Raw genomic sequence first — 20,068 nt, 5'->3', positions numbered from 1 at the left:
TCTGCTTACGTCACGGGGAGCGTTTACTGGTACGCACACACACGCAAGGTCTCTCTCCCTCAGGCGCTCTGCCGAGCGCGCGCGCTACATGGTTTGGAGCAGTCTCATCTGTCTCGCATGCGCGCTCTTGCTTGCGCGCTCTAGATTTCGTGAGTTTGAACTAATTCGCGGGCATCAGGGAGCCGCAATCAATATGCGGGAGACTCCCGGGACTTCCGGGATGTCTGTATTTTGTCTCGAGCATCAGGTTGTGCAATCAGTTCGCTCGTAACGTAAGTGATGGATTAAAATAGCGCTACCGCAGAAATAGGTTAAATTAAAACGGTGTTTACAAAGTGAAGCATTAAATACACAGGCAGTTAATAACAGCAGCAGTAAAATATTGTTTTTTAGTCACTGTACTCAGTGGTTTTCAGCGAATGCTTGTGCACTAATGCATAATTTCTCCTGTCCTTTACTCAAGCCTGTTAGCTTGCTGGGTAACGTTACCTCCATTCCGTTCTCTTTTTATAGCATTTGTCTACTAAGTTTTAATTGTTTTTCAAACGCGATCTATTGCGGCTCTACATTCACACAATTGTTTTCAGTCTTTCTATATTTATTTAATCAATTTATCCTTATATTATTCTTTTATATGTTATATATAATATATATTATATTCTTTATCCTTATATTCCTTATATATAATTAATTTTAAATAAAAATTAAATGAATTATATATTTTAGATGTTTTTAGTTTGTTTTTAGTTCAGATATTCACATCTGAACAACATGTCTGTGTAAATTTGTTTTAACAAAAATTGTGTTAAAACATAATATGTTGGATATCATTTTTTTAACAATAATCATGTTTGTCAACTTGCCATCACCAATTATCATTAAAAACAATGCAAATATTGATATTAGTAAAACTCAATGTGTGGCTTTTGCACTTTTTAAAGTACACTTTTACACATAAATACCCTGATTTACGGTTTTATTTAGTTATAATAAAAAAAAAATCTAATTTAATTTCTATCCGATTAATCGATTAATCGAAAAAATAATCGTCCGATTAATCGATTATCAAAATAATCGTTAGTTGCAGCCCTACAGAGATGGCTGAAGTACAGGCTGAGCTTGGTCTACCCAGTCATCAGCTGGTAACGGAGTCCCCAACCAGATGGGGTTCACGTCAAAAAATGATGGAGAGATTTCTCGAACAGGAGAAGGCCATAGTCCGTGTCCTGGGGTCCGACAAGAAATGGCGTCATCTTGTCCCCACTTGGCAAGATATTGAGGTTTTAGAGTCCGTAAATAAAGCAATCAACCCACTCCAAGAATTTACAGACGCCCTGTCCGGGGAGGCTTATGTCAGTGTCTCCTACATTAAACCGGTACTGCATTTGTTCAAAAACAATCTCCTACAGCCAGAGGTGGAAGACACCGAACTCACTAAAACAATAAAAAGAAACATTATGGAGTATCTTGATGACAAATACAGCGACCCTGTGAAGAATGAACTCTTGGACATGTCCTCACTGATGGACCCCAGATTCCGTACAACATACATTGACCCCGAGAAGGTGGAACAAATCAAGAAAAGAGCTGTCACTGAGCTGATGTCTCTGCTGCCTGCTGAAAAAAGTACGTCTCAGCAGCCTGGTCCAGCTGTGCAGGTGTGCCAAAGAGAAGCACATCCTCTGCCCAAGAAGAAAATGACTTTAGCTGCTTTCTTCAAGAAGAATGTGCCAGAGCCATCTTCTCAACAACCAGAGGAAGTGAAAGTAGAGACAGAGCTGGCAACCTACCTACTGACCCCTGAGTTTGACCCAGACACTGATCCACTTCAGTGGTGGAAACGTCACGAACCAAACTTCCCAAGGCTCAGTAATCTGGCCAAAAAATACTTGTCTGTCCCTGCTACAAGTGCCCCATCAGAGAGGCTTTTCAGTGTGGGAGGGGGAATTGTTACATGTAACCGGGCATGCCTCAAGCCAGAGGTAGTAGACAGGCTTGTCTTCCTGGCTAAAAATGCATAAAAGAAGAATGTTGAAACTAAAGTAATGGATGCAGATGTTTCATTTTGTTTACAAGTTCAGGGATTCAGAACAACTGTTGAAAGTTGTGTTTGCACTTTATGAATACCACTGTTTTTTGTTACATTTATTTGACCAAAATTGTTTTATCAAATTTTATTTTTTATTTATATTTTAACATTTAACATTAATATTCTTATTTTGAAGGTGCATTGTGTCACTGTAAGTTTGAAATTATTAGAAAACTGATAAGCTCGCTACATTTTCACTGTTTACAATGGCAGGGCCTGCCATCTCGTTTACAAGCATGTTTTGAGGCTTTTTTCATGTTACACTTATGCCCCAAGGGGACATTTAGATTAAACTGCATAAGGGAAAATCAGAACAAAATAAAGAGTATATTTGTTTTGAGCAATTTCTTTGTCGGTTGGAGTTTGTTTTTAAATTGAAATAAAAAAAAATCGATTCAAATCGAAAATCGGGTTTGGTGTGAAAAAATCTGAGATTTTTTGTAAGCCATATCGCCGAGCCCTATCATGTGTATAATATGCAATAACCGGCGAATGTTATCAGCTGCAAGACGAGATTTAATGAAACCAGTCTGGTCATTATGCACCAATTTAGTCATAAGTGAATCTAAGCAGGAGGCCAAAACTTTGACGAACAGTTCCACATCACAGTTTAACAGAGACAAAGGTCTATAATTTCCGCACTGAGTCAAATCTTTATTAGGCTTTGGTAACAGAGTAATAATGGCCATATTTGCACTATTATTAAATGAACCCACCTGAATAGAATAAAGAATCATATTCAACAAAGGCTGTCCCAGCTCATCCCAGAAAGAAAGGTATAGTTCAGGCGGGATTCCATCCCATCCTGGAGACTTACCCCTCTTCATATGTACAAGAGAATCTTTTAACTCTTCTAATGAAATAAGAGAGTCCAAAGATGAAGCCTCTGCTTCAGAGAGAGATGTTAGAGTCAAGTCTTGAAAAAGGTTATCACACAGAGTCTCACTGAAAACCAAATCCAGCCTATATAAGTTCTGATAGAAATCTTTAAACTCTTGATTTATACCTTTGGGTTCACTTATCAAACCGCTAGAAGATTGAATTGCCATAATATTTGAATATTTTTCATCATTCCTTAATCTAAGAGCTAAAAGGTGACTTGGTTTAGCGCCATTGAAATAAGTTCTTCTAACTTTGTGCATTATAAACTCAGCTCTATGCCGTAACCGTGATGTGAGTTCCATCTTTATTTCTTTCTGAACATCCTCAGTGTGACAAATTTGCTGAAGATTCTCCAGCCTATTATTTTTGTCTCGAGTGTGCCTATTTCCCTCAATCTAGATTTATTTAATTGGGAAGCAAAAGAAATAGAACACGACCGTATGCAACCCTTAATAGCGTCCCAGAGAAAGCAAGGATCATCCACCGAACCAGTATTTATATCTATAAACCATCTCAACTCTTTTTTGAGCATTGCACAGAAATCTTTATTTTGTAGTATTGTGGTATTAAAACGCCAACGAGATGCTCTAGTACAGTGGTTCCCAACAGGGGGGTCGCGGCCCACAAGGGGGCCTCAGCGAGCTCTGTGGGGGGTCGCGTCATATTTTGAAAAGTTTGGAGCAATGAGCATTAAATAAAAGTCCTTAACTTTTTCCTGTTCAAAATTTATATAATGAGCGAGTTCATCATGATTCCATCAATCCGTGTTTTTGTCTTATCCTGAACCACTATGGTACACCTATAATAAGTGTTTACATTGGGACTATTTCACACTGGTTCGGATCGCTGCCGCTGAGGAGTAGCCCAGTACCTGCGTGACTCGTCATAGACGTACACAGAGAGAAGTAGTTCCGGCTACAATGTTCTTCCGAAAGACGCATCAGGGCTCGCAAAATCGCTAGCCCGACGTCCCGGGGCTATTGTGTTTTCAAGTCGGGCTAACAAAATGCATAACCGGCCTGCCCGACGGGCTATCTGAAATAGTGTAATCAAATTCCCCTAAACTTCTGCCTCGCCCACCTAAAAATGTGTGATTAAGTGTAAGCTTCACAAATTCGTGTTCGCTTCAGTCTTGTTATAATCAGATTCAGCGCGATAATCTTCAAACCGCAGCGGCACGCGAGCAGAGTGCACGTCAGAAAAAGAGGACAGTGTGTGTGTGTGTGTGTGTGTTCATATTAGCCTCCTTGGTCTGTCACTGCTCGTCAATGTCAGAATATTTGAGATGACAAATCAAAGATGACCAATCAAATAGGCGGGCTATATGTTCACAGAAGCTGCTGAGCGCGAATTTTACCAGAGTGACTGACGCTTCAGTTTATGGCCGTCAAGTGCGAGATAAGATGTAAGTAGCTGAACAAAACATTTCATATTTGACAGTTTTTTTAGGTCATAAATGTTAAACGAATGACAAAAATAATCAGGCAAACTAATATACTGAAAATAGGCTTATCTAACGTGATTCATGTAGGCCTAATGTAATAATTAGTTTACTGTCATTGTGAGGTGACAAGAAACATTAAAGCCGTTTGCATCATGTTAGGCACAAGATTAATAATGAATGTGTACATGTTGAGAATTAATATAATACAATTTGTAGCCTTCAGTAAATTAAAAAAGTTCATTTTTAGGAGGGGAAGAGACCAGGGCAAAATGAGGAGACAGAGAAAAAGAAAGAGTGATGGAGATGAGGAGAGAGCAGGTATTGACAAAAAATCTATTGCCACTGACATGGTTTTAAAGCTATTTCTTATCCTTTTTTGTCCTTCAAATGTCTTGAAATGCACACATCAGAGAAATAAAAAAATTTGAACCCCCTGACAACCTTAAATTTAGGACCTCTTTGATTATAAAGCCCTGTCTACGGCCCTGTGTTAGGAATAAGATCAATAATGAATGTGTATATATTGTGAATGCATTTAATAAACTTAGTTAGGCTACCTAGCTTTCCTAGTAGCTTTCAGTAAATTAACGCATCTGAGAAAATGATTCATACATCAACCTATCAGTTGATCCTATGTTTACTTTCTTCACTGGCATCAGGAGAGAAAAATAATCAGCTGCATGACATGTTTTTAAAGTTGTTGTTATCCAATTTTTGGGATATGTAGATCAGAGAAATACAAATTATCTCGAACCCCCCTAACTAGCCTACCTCACATCCGGGACCTCAGAAATTATAAAACCCTGCCATCTGCATGTTAATGAAACTTGTTAATAGTAAGAATTAGACTCTAAACTAAAGTGTTAACTTTTTTAATCATACCCTCATTGGGGGCTGAGCCACAGACTGATTCATGTTCCACACTGGTCACACAAATTTCAGTTCAGTTAGAACCAGATGGCATATTTGTATTGATGATTCTAATTTGATTATTTTATATCCAATTGTTGATATTTGTGTTTTTAAAAAGTTTTTGATTGATGTTTTGACTCCTAACCAATTTTCTACATTAAAAATTGTCTTTTTATTTGGGCTAGTAAAATTCATTTCGGGCTACCAAAATCTGAAGAGTGCCTGCCCGAAGGGCTACCAGCAATTTTTAAATTTTGCGAGCCCTGCGCATTATTCTGTTAATAAACGCAAGTTTATTATCGCTCGCTGAAGCGCCAAAAACGTAAAAAATAAAGCCTCACATTAATAAAGCCTCACAAATAACTTGCAAGTATTGAGGCCCCAGACAGCAGTCATTTAGTAATAGCCTATATTCCTTCTTTTTTTACCTACACACCAGTGGGAATATTTTCAGGTTTTGCATTTCAAATAAGGGCCAATATATAGGCTTCTCCTAGGCTTACGTTTTTAAATTACAAAGGGCCTACTGATGTTTTTGTTATTGTATTTTCAATATTATAGGCTATTATTTGAGCATAAACATATCTGGTTATAGTAAATATACCGTTTGTTTGAAAACAACATATTTTGTCATCCTTGCTGCAAGCTTACAAGAGCGATAATATCATTAAATGTAAAGGGGGGCCCTAAAATATTTTATTGGGAAAAAGGGGGTCTCAGACCAAAAAAGGTTGGGAACCACTGCTCTAGTAGGTGTAGACACAAGAGAAATTTTAGCTGAGACCACATTATGATCAGATAAAGGGCATGACTTTATATCAACAATGTGTACTACTGAGTGTGCAGCATGAGATATCAGTATATAATCCAATCTAGAATAGCTTTTATGTCTGGCCGAATAAAAGGTATACTGTCTTTTTGTAGGATAAAAAGTGCGGTATATATCAATTAGACTAAGATCAGACATAAATTTACATAATTCAATAGATGATAAAGATGACCCTGAATTATTCTGCACACAAGAACGATCAAGAGAGACATCAACTACCGCGTTCATATCTGCACCGATGAGAAGAAATCAATCTTGAATGCGCAGTAATGTTGTAGTGAGTGCAGAAAAAAAATTGCGGTCAAAATGAAGAGGAGCATAAATTGAAATAAATGCAAAATTCTTACCCGTGATAACTGTTTTAATGTATGATACTCTGCCTTCTTCACAGCTATATCTTTCTAGAATATTAAATGAAAGCTTTCGTTTTAGCACGACCAGAGTACCCCTCGATTTACTATCCAGTGAAGATGAGGCAGCTACAAAATAAAATTTGTTAGAAAACCTCTGAACATCTTATTTTCTTAAATGTGATTCTTGAATAAATGCCAGATCAACCTGCTGCCTATGCAAGTAGTCCAGACATGCAGTATGTTTAATGGGACATTCAGCCCATTTATGTTCCAGGTTACTATGTGAAGCGTTTCTGTAACCATAAATGAACAATAAAATAACATAAAGAGGCCAAGATAACAATTACCTGGGCATAGAACAATAAAGAGAATGCATCACAGCCATATATACTCTTTAAAGGGAGAAATACCCACCCACCCTGGTCGCCAAAACCCACAAGAACACCCAATTTCCCCAAACACAACAAATAACCCCCTAACAGAGCATCCACTAAAAAGGAAAAGTAATGATACAAAGAAAAAGAAAAGAAAAATCGAGTGAAACCACCTTATGAACAACGTGACCCCGGGAAAGGCGGCAGACACAATGTCCCCGCCCCCACCCATTATTAGTGTTAATGAATGAAATTTACAGATGAGTTTATCCTAAAGGACAGATTGTGACCTTCAGTTTACGCTGGACAATCAATCTGAAAGAACAAACAAATGAAGAAAGAGAGGGAGGAAGACCTCTACAGATTTTAAAGTAATATCACTTTACGCTTCCTCATTCTCCTGTGTGGCCAAACCATTCAGAAAGTCCTCAAACTCCAAAGGGGACTTGAAAATGTGCTGAGTCGAACCTCGCATTAACTTCAGCTGTGCGGGGTACATCAAAAAGGTCTGAAAGTCCATTTTCTGAGACTTATTGGTTACCTCCATGAAGGAACGGCGTCGGATCACAGTGAACGCACTATAGTCCGCGGCAAATCTGACGTCTTTCCCATCCACAGGTGAAGATCCCGAGATGTATGTCGTAAGATTCGTGGTTTCCACGTCTTCCGGGAGATTCATAATACGAACATTATCCCTGCGTCCCCGGTCCTCCAAATCAGCGATCTTTTCCTCCAAGGTCGTAAATCTGGCGGCAGATTTGTCGTAATTTTACTCCACTTTGCCGACCCGGCTGTTCAGACTGGAATATCGATCGCGCAGTTCTCTAACCCCATTAGAGCAGCTGGAAAGCTCCGACTGGATATTATCTAGCCTGTCTTGCAACGTTTTGAACTGCGCTTCAATAAACTGCTGCTGTTTCTCCATAGCAGAGGCAATCATGGCGGCGAGCGAATCTTCCATCTTTTCTGCCTCGTGCACTTGGTCACGCTGAGCTTGCTTGCTGGCCGATTTTGCTTGACGAGAAGTCATAATGTCGATGCCCAAAGTCAAAACATAAAACAGTGTCGAGCAATTAGCGAAAAAAACTAAATATATAAATTAAAATGGGTAGGGTTTGCGGAGTCAGAACACTATGCTGCCATCATGCTCACAGGTCACGTGCCTCCTCCCATTAAACAACTGTTTAAAAAAAATCGCTTTCTAAACCGAACCGAACCGAGACGTCAAAACCGTGGAAAAAACTAAACGTCAGTTTTGTGTATCGTTACACCCGCAATGTTTATATAATTATATACTAATTAATGCAATTGTTATAACTATTGAATGGTTGATTGAAAGTGAGCCTTGCATGGTACCAGTGTGCGTTTCTGTTCATAACTCAGAAGATGACTTGAATGAAATTGTGTAAAATGTTTTGTATTCTTTTTTTTTTTTTTTTATAATTTCCAAATTGTACTCTATTAGAGCAGAAAAGTTAAGAGAGCACAGATAACATGTAATTTATTAATTTTAGAGGAGGAGAAACAGCCACCTCTGAACTAAAGACAGAAGGGGCTTTCGCACTGGAGGAACCTTTTCATAGTTCCTAGAACTATTGGCTAAAGTACCCGGATTTTGATGCGTTCGCACCGCAGGAACTAGGAACGATTTTAGTTCTAGGAACTCCTTTTCGAGGAACTAATTTAGCTCCTACTTCAGAGTCGGTCTAAACCAGCACTATAAGAACTATCCGTGATGTTAGACACCATTGCTGCGTTCCAGTCCACTTTTAGACATGCACTTGCGAACTTCCCTAAGCACTTCCCCTCGGGGGAATCCCTGCCGCCATTTTGAAGTGCATTCCACTACGTGAAGTGGACGAGGGAAGTTTATGGACAGACACTCGTTCCCTCAATTTTGACCGAGGGAGCGAGTCTACTTCATATGTACACTTCAGGCAGTTCCATATACCACAATGCAACACGATTGTGACATCACCGCCGATCTCGTCTAATCACCACCACCACAAATATCTCTATGATATATTAATTAGATTTTTTTTTAAATATAAAACAACCCAAACACACCTATATATATATATATTTGGATGCTGCATTAAACAAATTCTTATGGGAAAAAAATTGTAAATAATAAATCAACTCCGTTCAGCCCATTGCAGTTTCCGCCAGAAGTGGACACTCGTGCAACGTAAGCAATGACGCACATCTGAGTGAACGAGACGGAGGGAAGTTGGCGAGTGAAGGGCATGTCAATTTTGGACTGGAACGCAGCCCAGCACCCGCCATATTTAAAAAAGCTTTTCCAAGCACACCAATTACAGCCTATATATTTACCTCACCAACTAATTCTACGAACATGGGAAACAGAGATAGATGAAGCTCTTAATCTTTACGCCGAGGACAAAATCCAACGTAACTTTGAGGGGACCAAGAGAAACACAATTATAAATGTATTTCTGCTCAGCTGGCGACACTGGACATCAATCACCCCAGCTAACAAAAAAAGGTCCCCAGAACGTCCCCTAAATGGCCTGTGCGAACGTCCCCGTGTAGGGTCCGCTTGATGTCCCACGGACCTTCGCGAAGACGTCCTCCGGACGTTCAAGAGGACGTTTGAAAAGTCTGGGGGACGTCCCTTGTTTGCTGGGACACGACATGCGCTAATAACTTTTCATATATGGTCTACTCTTGTTTACATTTCTATCTCAGCCACAATCAACAACCTGATCAACTCTATGTGAAGGAGATGTGTTGCACTGCGTGAGGCAAATGGTGGTCACACCAGATACTGTCTGGGTTTTTTTCTCTGACTGGCAGAACTTCGAACGGATTGCCCTAAACTCAGTGTTTTGCCCTCCCTGCGTGAAAACAGAAGTTTAACCATTTCATCTACAGCAAAAAGGGGAGATCTTTACTTACCTTTAAGTAACTTCAAAGAGAAGTTACTTCACATACATTTAAATTAATTGAACATGTCTGTTTTCTGATATAAAGAATTGGATGCAGTTGCATTTAAAACAAGGTTTGTTTAATTCTTGTCCAAAGACAGAGAAACAACAGGGCCATCATGTTTAACTGAGCTGCTGAAAAGCCTCTTTGTCTTTAATATTTCCCTGTTTTCAACTCAGTTATTATGGTGATGTCTGAGATCTTCTGTAAAGTGGCACATTAAGCACATTTAATTGGTGTCAATAGACTAAAACAGAATCTGTGGAAAAACTCTCTGCCAACATATTATTACACTCTAATTAAAAATAAACCAGGACACACAACACATTTGTGACCCTGGATCACAAAACCAGTCTTAAGTAGCACGGGTATATTTGTCAAAATTATAAATTTTTCTTTAAATGCCAAAAATCATTAGGATATTAAGTAAAGATCATGTTCCGTGAAAATATTTTGTAAATGTCCTACCGAAAATGTATAAAATATTAATTTTCTGAGTGAATGCAGCACAATCGCGAACATAAATGAACAATTTTAAAGGCGATTTTCTCAATGTTTCGATTTTTTTGCACCCTCAGACTCCAGATTTTCAAATAGTTGTAACTCTATATAGGCCAAATATTGTCCTATCCTAACAAACCATACATCAACGGAAAGCTTTTATTCAGCTTTCATGTGATGTATAAAAATGTATAAAAAAAATATGACCCATATGACTGGTTTTGCCATCCAGGGTCACATTTCATCACATTATTAACGTTACTTAAACACGAAAACTCTGGAGCTGGTTAACGTTCAACTCTGTAATCTGGAAACATGTCTCACCTGCAGACTGGAAATATACGGCATCCGAAGAAAATATTCCACATTTGTCCTTCATTCATGATCGTTAACAGCGTCACTTTCAGCCTCAACTGGTTAAAGTTTCAGCTCTTGTCCCAAATGGCACACATCATGCACTTCGGTGTTGTTGTTTTACAATGGCTGCCGCATGCGCGTGTCCGTAAAATCGGCGAGACCGCAGCGTGTCCCATTTGTCATTTTAAGTCTTAGAAGGGTGCTCGCGAGCGCCCTCGATGCGCACAGATGCGAGTTCCGCAGCAGACTTCTTCCTCGACGGTCAAAGCGCCCTTACGTCACGAAAGGAGTCCAGTAGCACCTCAATGCAGTACATGAGATCCACGGGGAGGAGTCGGATCAAGATCCATGGGTAGGATTAGGGTTGGGTTTAGGGATTAGGGGTGTGTTTAGGGATCAGGGGGCGGAGTTGGCTAGGTTTTTAGGTGGATGTAAGGTGGGAGGAGTTGGATCTGGATCCGACTCCTCCCCGTGGATTTCATGTTCCGCAGTGAGAACCATCTGGAGCCGTTGAAAAACAGAGTTACGACACTCCCATAGACCGCCATATGAACTTTGGAATGCGGAAGTAACGCGTGTCGTGGAGCAGCCGATATAGTTCCAAACACTGATCCCCATTCATTTTCAGTGTTTCCGAACTACGCTCGCTGTTAAGTTCATGAAATTACTGTATTTTTTATATTTGAACGCATTAGCCGCGCTCTCATCAATCTAGTCAGTAGTTGTAATTTATGTAGCCAACTGTAGTTAATGTTTATTGGAAGATAATAGATAATTGCAGCTTACGTGACCAACACTTCACTAACGTTAGCTACCAGTCAGAGAGGTCATAGTTAAATGTGATGTTGCACTACATTGTATTCAGAGTTTTTTTGTTAACCCTATTTACATACATGAGGTGGTCAGAATATTAGAAATACATCTGGATATAAAGCAAATAAGTACAGTAGCACCCGCACAAATAATACCTAACGTGAAAATGAATTTCCACCTCTATGACAGTATAAAAAATCCTGAACATCATAGAAAAGCAGAATGTATGGCTGAGCTTTATATGGTATCATAATGCAATAAAAATATAAAATTATCTTTTCCCTAATTTGCATAATTTGTCAGATGAGCAAAATAATCATCCATCTTCTTCCATAATGTTGTTGTGTTAGAATAGCAATTTGAATAACAATAGTGGTTTTTATATAGATATTCTTGTTCTCATTTAATTTCAAATTATGTACAGGAGTAGAGTCAAAATAACAGAAATCATGACAAATGTCCAAGTAGGTATTGACCTAACTGTAGGTGTGTACTCTCAACCTCATGAAAATGTTTAGGAAACATAGGCTTTAAATGTGTATTTAATCTGTCCTTCAATGTATTAACTTTAACACCGTTTCCTTTCTCTACCACTACCAGTTCTCTCCAACAGCAACAGGCTTTTCTTCAAGACCCGGTCTCCTCTGGGCCTAGGACACGCTCTGCTTCTGGCAGGGGAATGCTCTCACACACAAATACAAGTAACTATAGTATTACTTATTGCGTGGAGTTTGAATGCTTTTGTTATCAGTGTATGGCTAAGCATTTGACTGATTCTCGATTCACCAGCAGGTGTCCAGGTCAACAGCTTCGGGGACAGAATGTAATGGCTATTGCGAACACTTGTATTCCTTTTCTGGCCGGCTTTCTGCTATCTTTCTCTCCCTGTAGGAAGTCGAACAAGTTTCTTTGAAGACAGAACATTCAAGGAAAACTTACCTACCCTCTCCCTAGATATAATATATAATTAAATGTTTTGTTGAATGCAATTGGTTGCCTTATATATTTTTTTTACTGTTGACCAAACTTCTTTCTTGACTTAAACTGAGCAGCTTTAATTGATATTTGCTTGTTGTGCAGGTTTATGTGAATGTATTTTAACATAACATAAGGATGTTATTAATTACACCATAGAAGCATGAGAAAAATATATACAGTAAATACTGTAAATGTATTATACCTTATGGGAGCAGTCCCCGTTCCCTCCAAAATTCAAAACACAAAAAAATAAATTAAATTGAAACGGCTTTATTGACATAAAAGTTTAAAGAACAAACAGTCAAAAGTTTTGGATCGGTAAGATTTTTAATGTTTCTAAAAGAAGTCTCTTCTGCTCACCAAAGTTGCATTTATTTGATTAAAAATACAAGAAAAAAACAGTAATATTGTGAAATATTATTGCAATTTAAAACAACTGTTTCTATGTGAGTATGTAGATGCATATTTGTGTATATATATATATATATATATATATATATATATAGTTATATATATTAGTTAAGTGCAATTTAGTCCTGTGATCAAAGCTGAATTTTCAGTATCATTACTCCAGTCTTCAGTGTCACATGATCCTTCAGAAATCAGTATAATATGATGATTTGATGCTCAAGAAATATTTCTCATTATTATCCATGTTGAAAAAAGTTATTTACATTTTTATTTCAGGATTATATAATGCATAGAAAGTTCAAAAGAACAGCATTTATCCAAAATAGAAAGCTTTTGTAACATTAAACACTACCGTTCAAAATTTTGGGGTGAGGAGGAATTTCTATTTTATTTTTGGGGGGAAAGAAATAAAATAAATCAATACTTTTATTCAGGATGAATAAGAGATGAATTTAAAGGATTGATTAAATTGATCAAAAGTTAAAGTAAAGACATTTATAATGTTACAAAAGATCCTATTTCAAATAAACACTTCTTTTGAACTTTCTATTCATCAAAAAATCCTGAAATAAATTGTACGCCACTGTTTTCAGCATTGATAATAATAATTAATGTTTTTTGAGCATCAGATCCACATATTAATGATTTCTGAAGGATCATGTGACACTGAAGACTGGAGTAATGATGCTGGAAATTCAGCTTTGATCACAAGAATAAATGAGATTTTAAAATATATTAAAATAGAAAATAGTTATTTTAAATTGTCATAATATATATATATATATATATATATATATATATATTGATATATATACAATATATATCAAACCATTTATCAGAACACACACAAAATGCATACTATGTACTGTGTACAGTATGTAAATGTATACTGAAATGAATCCCGTTAACAATAACGTTAATGTTATGAATTATTCCAGTCAGTATCAGTAAACATATCTCCAATTTCATTTCAACTGACCACACTGTTAACGTTAATGCCGTCTCCATCATATTTACAGAAATTTGCTGCAAATGGTGTTGCTGTGCTGTAAATGTATTCTACGTTATGGGAGCACCTCATTTCCCTCCAAAAATAAACACAAAAACGTATTAATGCCGTTTCTGCTACTCCCCAGAAAAAAATATGCTATTATATGCAAGCCATTTAAGTGTCAACGTAAAAATCAATGTACATCATGCGTCAATATTTACCGATAATTGCTGCAAATTCAGCTGCTGCTGTCTGCCCCGCTTTAAAATCATTGGCAACGCAGATTTGTTTGGAACTATTTACCCCTTTTCCACCAAGGCAGAGCTGGTGCTGGTTCGGAGCCAGAGCCTAGTTTCAATTCGGTTCTTTGGTTTTCCACACGCAAAGCACCAGCTCCGAACCAGGAAAAGTGGTTCCCTATCAAGGCTACGGAACTTCGACATTACGGATGTCGTATATGGGAACTCCTCTCATCCTTCACTTCTGCTGAAATCTTATAGGCTAACGCCAGCAGAGCTGGCCAATTGACGCAAAATATGCAAATACTGACACCTTGTAGCAGTAATAAGCAAGTGCAGCGTCAATTCCTCTTCAGAATCTCTCTCTTCACGCTCAAATCGTGTGCTAGAAAGCTATACTCCACTAACAACCTATAATTTAGCCGTCGTTGAAGTTGCGCCGAGATACTTGCACTGTCTCCTGCATCCGATGGCAACTATCTGCAACCTGTGTTCGGGCCCCATCGTGCCCCCCGACACGCACCTGTTCTGCATCGCGTGTATGGGGCTGGCCCATGCTGAGTCAGCCCTCAGGGACGAAGGGTCCTGCGACCTCTGCGCGGACATGCCTCTTCGAACTCTCAAAGCCAGGAGGGAAGAGGCTCGCGCAGCAGCGGGGATCGGGTCTACCGCCGCCATTGAGCCGCTGGTAGCCCCCCCCAACCGCGGAGTCGAGGTTCGTCCCCCGGTGAGCTTTCCCGACCCCACCTTCCAGCCCCCTCGCGAGGTCGCTGACTTCGTTTCCTTCGGGGCGAGTGAGGAAGACGACTCCATGTCTCTGTCTGCCTCCGAGAACGACTGGGGTGCAGAGCAGGCCGCACCGCGGGCGGCCGCGGAGCAAGAGACCCCGGCGCACCTGCAGGACGAGCTCTTCCGTATCCTCTCGAAGGCCGTCGAGGAACTGGACCTCTCGTGGAAGGCTCCCGATGAACCTTCTAAGAGCAAGCTGGATACGTGGTTCCTCCAATCGAGCCGCCGTCAGGCCGCTTCGAAAAGAGGAACACCGTTTTTTCCGGACGTGCATGAGCACGTGGTGAAGTCGTGGGTGGCCCCGCAATCGCCGCGCACTTTCACTTCCACTCTGGCCATGTTTGCCCCCGTGGACGAGGCGGGGGACCATGGCTACCTCCGCATCCCCCCCGTCGAGGAGACCGTCGCCGCGCACCTCTGCCCGTTTGCTCCCGCCCTGGGCTCGGACCGCAGCCTGCCGTCCCGAGCCTGCAGATTTACGGCCCACCAAGCCAACAAGGCCTACGGTGCCGCGGGGGAGGCGGTTTCCGCGTTGCATGCCATGGCCGTTCTCCAAGTGCTGCAGGCTAAGCAGCTCAAGTCTTTGGATGACGCCGCCTCTATTGACGCTGACGCCATCCGAGATCTCCGTTCGGCCACGGACCTCGCGCTCCTGGCCACGAAGCGTTCTGCCCAGGCGATCGGACGTTCGATGGGGTTCCTGGTGGTCCTCCACAGACATCTGTGGCTCACCCTGTCGGATGTCCAGGAGGCCGATAGGAAGACGCTGCTGAACGCACCGATCTCCCCTGCAGGCCTGTTCGGAGACGCCGTGGAGAAAGTCACCGAGCGTTACTCCGAGACGCAGAAGAAGGCGAAGGCTATGAGCCACGTGATTCCTCGGAGGGCGCCACCGCCTCCGCAGCCGCAGCCGCAGCCTCGCTCCCGCTCGTCTTCCGCCTCGGGCCGCCAACCTCAGGCCGCGGCTAGAAGACAAACAGCGCCCCGCCCGGGACCGGATGCTCGTAGAGGCCGTAGCGACCAGTGGCAGGGAGCGGGTAGCAAGAGGACGCAGAGGAGCCCGCGCAGAAAGCCCACCGCGTCCCCTGCGAGGCCCAAGCAGTCGTCCTGACCGCTCGGGCAAGAGGAGAAGAGAGCGCCAGGTCGGCCCCGCGTCCAAGCGGCGCGCTCTAATGCACTTGGTCCCTCAGCGTTCCGCGAGCGACACGTGCAGTTGTTGTGTGAATGTTGTCAATGTTGTTTCAAAAATAAAGCAGATCACTACTTCACAAACAGAGCTTTTTTCTCCTCTTGCACCACACACTGTGTTACCCGCCCTGCCTTCGAGCAGCGCAGAGTCACGGTCAATAAATATTCCCAGCCCTCGCATAGCGGCGATGACCGCGGCGGCGATGACCGCAGGTTTAGATCAGCCCACGCTCAGTCGCTTTCAGGCAGCGTGGGAAGCTATTCCGGGCATTTCGCCGTGGGTGTTGAATATAATTCGGCGCGGGTACACACTTCAGTTCAAACGCAGACCACCCCGCTTCTGCGGCGTAATTCAGTCATTAACTTTGCCCCAAAACGCTCATGTGCTGAGGCAAGAAGTGTGCAACTTGCTCGAAAAGAAGGCTATAGAACCGGTTCCCCCGAGGGAGCGGGAGAGCGGATTCTACAGCCGCTACTTCGTTGTGCCGAAGAAGGGAGGGGGTCTCCGCCCCATTCTGGATCTGAGACCCGTCAACAGAACGCTTCACAAGCGCGCTTTCAGGATGACTACTCTGAAGCAAATCCTGGCGCAAATTCGCCCCGGGGTTGGTTCGCTTCAGTGGATTTAAAGGACGCTTACTTTCATATCCAGATAGTAAAACGTTACAGGCGATTCCTGAGGTTTGCGTTCGAGAATTCGGTGTACCAATATACGGTGCTCCCGTTTGGACTAGCCCTAGCTCCCCGAACATTTTCGAAATGCGTGGACGCGGCACTTTCACCCCTCAGGTCGAGCGGGACGCGCGTCTTGAACTATCTGGACGACTGGCTGGTTCTCGCGCAGTCGAGAGAAATGCTGGTCAGCCATGTGGAACCCCTCCTTCGACACTTGGAGATGCTCGGTTTGAGGGTGAACGTCCAGAAAAGTGTCCTCACACCGAGCCAGACTACAACATTCCTGGGAGTGTGCTTGGATTCGGAGAGAATGAGAGCGCGCCTCTCCCCCGAGCGAGCGGAGGCTCTGAGTTCTTCTCTCGGTCTCTTCAGACCTGGCAGGCTTGTCCCACTGAAAGAGTTTCAGAGGCTACTGGGACGGATGGCAGCGGCTTCTTCGGTGTGTCATCTGGGGCTGCTGCATATGAGACCGCTGCAACACTGGCTGAAAACGCGCGTCCTCCCGAGCGAGTGGTATTCTGGCCACAAGCGCATTATGGTCACCCGCGGATGCGCCCGCGCCCGCGCCCTGGCCCCGTGGAAGAACCCAGATCTCTTCAGCTCAGGCGTCCCTATGGGCATAGTGACGCGGCGCGTGGAGGTCCTGACGGACGCTTCGTCCACCGGATGGGGAGCCGTCTGCTTGGGAAAGCCCGCCTCGGGTCGGTGGTCAGGAAAGCAGATGGAGTAGCACATAAATCGTCTGGAACTAGAAGCGGCCTCTCTAGCTCTAAAAGCCTTCCGGTCTCGGCTGGAGCAACAGCATGTGTTGATTCGGACCGACAACACTTCCGTGGTCTCGTACATAAATCGCCAAGGCGGTGTACATTCCAGAGCCCTATTCAGGCAGGCGGAATCCCTTCTACTATGGGCGGACCGGTTTTTCCTCTCGCTGAGAGCGGCTCACATCCCCGGCGTTCTGAATCGCGGGGCGGATATGCTCTCGAGAAGTGGGATTCCCCAAGCGGAGTGGAGGCTTCACCCCGGGACGGTTCAGCTGATATGGAATCGTTTCGGCAGAGCGGAGGTCGACCTCTTTGCGACGAGCGAGAACGCGCATTGTCAGATGTTCTTCTCACTGTCTCGTTCCCCCCGGGAGGTGGACGCGCTGACTGCGCGATGGCCGAGAGTTCGTCTCTATGCTTTTCCCCCGAAAAAAATTTTGCCCATGGTGTTGTGCAAAATCAGGGAGGACAAGGCGGCGGTGACTCTGGTAGCCCCGAACTGGCCGAATCAGCCCTGGTTCGCGGATTTGGTAGAGTTACTGGCAGGACAGCCATGGGAGATTCCACTCAGGACGGACCTTCTGTCTCAGGCGAGCGGAACGATCTGGCATCCCAACCCCGGGCTGTGGAGCCTCCATGTATGGCCGCTGCAGGGTCGCTGAGCGGGGGGGACGCGCTGCACTCGCGAGTTTTGAATACCATCGCGGAGGCGGGAGCCCCGTCCACCAGGCGCCTGTATGCTCTGAAGTGGGGTGTATTCTCAAAATGGTGTCAGGATGTCGGTATAGACCCAGGGAACAGCTCTGTGTCGGATATTCTACGCTTCCTTCAGTACAGGATGGATGAAGGGAGCCTACCATCCACTCTGAAGGTATATGTGGCCGCTGTTGCCGAGTTTCACCCCCCTATTGACGGACAGTCTATCGGTAGACATGCGTCGGTGACACGGTTCCTCAAGGGAGCTAGGAGATTATGCCCTACACGGCCGCCTTCGGTGCCGCCGTGGGATTTAACGTTGGTCTTAGAGGCTTTGTCGCGACCGCCTTTCGAGCCCTTAGCTTCGATTGCCATTAAAGAGCTATCAATCAAAACAGCACTGCTTCTCGCTCTCGCTTCAGCGAAGCGGGTTGGGGATTTACAGGCTTTCTCTGTAAGTGAAGATTGTATTCGCTTTGGACCGGGAAACTGTAATGTAATTCTCAGACCGAGGCCGGGTTACGTTCCTAAGTCGCTCAACACCCCGTTCAGAGCGCAGATTGTTTCTCTCCCTGCCTTGTCCACTGAGCCATCAACCTCGCAGGATTCGGTTGCTCAGAGTGCTGTTTGCCCAGTCATAGCGCTCAGAGAATAGATTTCTCGCTCGGCCGTTTTTCGACAATCGGACCAGCTGTTTGTGTGCTTTGGTGGGTGCAACAAGGGACGGGGGGTCTCTAAACAGAGGCTTGCTCACTGGATTGTGGACGCTATTGTTTTGGCTTATGATTGTCTGGGGCAAGAATGCCCCCTTAACGTCAAGGCCCATTCGACTAGAGCGATTGCCTCCTCGTGGGCTTGGACTAAGGGTATGTCTATTCAGGATTTATGTCTGGCGGCTGGCTGGTCTTCTCAGAACACGTTTGCCAGGTTTTACAAGCTGGATTTGCCATCTGTAGCGTCTCGAGTGCTTTCGGTGAGTTGATTACACACACAGCATTGTATAGAGCTGCTCTGCGCTTTGCTTATGAGTTGTTCTGTGTGCTATATTGTGTGTTTGTACTGTTGTCACCGTTATGCGTTGGCCTTCTCTTACTGTGGTTATTGCCCTGTTTTTCGACAGTGCAAATTTCCCCCGGTTATACTGCTCGGGATATGCAAATTCTGGCAGTGTTTTGTGAGCTTGTGATTGGTCCCTTTGGGCCTATCAGAGGTTAGAGGTTCGCTATTGGTCAATCTCGACCTATCAGATGCTTGCATACTGGGGGGGCAGTCTTCGTATTGGGTCTGTTGTCAGTGGTTGTTTGGCTGCCACGGCGGGATTCTATACAGTTCCCATATACGACATCCGTAATGTCGAAGTTCCGTAGCCTTGATAGGGAACGTCTCCGGTTACTTTCGTAACCTCGGTTCCCTGAAAGGCAAGGAACGAGACATTACGCTCGCCGCCGTGTTCGCTATTGTTTTAGCGTTTTTGTTCGATTCTGAAGAGGAATTGACGCTGCACTTGCTTATTACTGCTACGAGGTGTCAGTATTTGCATATTTTGCGTCAATTGGCCAGCTCTGCTGGCGTTAGCCTATAAGATTTCAGCAGAAGTGAAGGATGAGAGGAGTTCCCATATACGACATCCGTAATGTCTCGTTCCTTGCCTTTCAGGGAACCGAGGTTACGAAAGTAACCGGAGACGTTCTTAAGTAGCACCAAATCATTGCTGGTCTAGAACAGAGCCAAGTAAGAACCACTTGCGTCAGGGGCTGGGGGCGGGGTTACCGTGACCAACAAGACGAATAGAAACTTGTGACCGCCATTTTTAAATAGCAGCTAGTCGAGCTAA

At 43.3% G+C, this 20,068-nt stretch overlaps 2 protein-coding genes and 1 long non-coding RNA gene across 3 annotated transcripts in view; 2 read left to right on the top strand and 1 right to left on the bottom strand.

The window, feature by feature from the left end:
- LOC143715439 (uncharacterized) overlaps nt 1–10,974 on the bottom strand; it is a 266,032-nt gene extending 255,058 nt beyond the window's left edge. Inside the window, exon 1 of the mRNA XM_077207238.1 lies at nt 10,658–10,974. The gene's annotated coding sequence lies outside the window, so the exon portion shown is untranslated. The remainder of the gene's footprint in view (nt 1–10,657) is intronic.
- The window catches only part of LOC143716529 (uncharacterized), a 204,952-nt gene that overhangs the window by 120,539 nt on the left and 64,345 nt on the right, over nt 1–20,068 (top strand). The window lies entirely within an intron of this gene.
- Nucleotides 11,916–12,492, top strand: LOC143715504 (uncharacterized). The gene is made up of 2 exons (XR_013195778.1): nt 11,916–12,204; nt 12,293–12,492. It is a non-coding gene; the product is annotated as an uncharacterized LOC143715504 (long non-coding RNA).

Source organism: Siphateles boraxobius, unplaced genomic scaffold, assembly GCF_051911475.1.
Source record: "Siphateles boraxobius isolate OS27281-9 unplaced genomic scaffold, OSU_SipBor_1 6, whole genome shotgun sequence".
In the NCBI taxonomy this organism is placed as follows: Eukaryota; Metazoa; Chordata; class Actinopteri; order Cypriniformes; family Leuciscidae; genus Siphateles; species Siphateles boraxobius.
The sequence above is the reverse complement of the archived record's forward strand: the minus strand, read 5'-3'. Positions and strand labels throughout refer to the sequence as shown.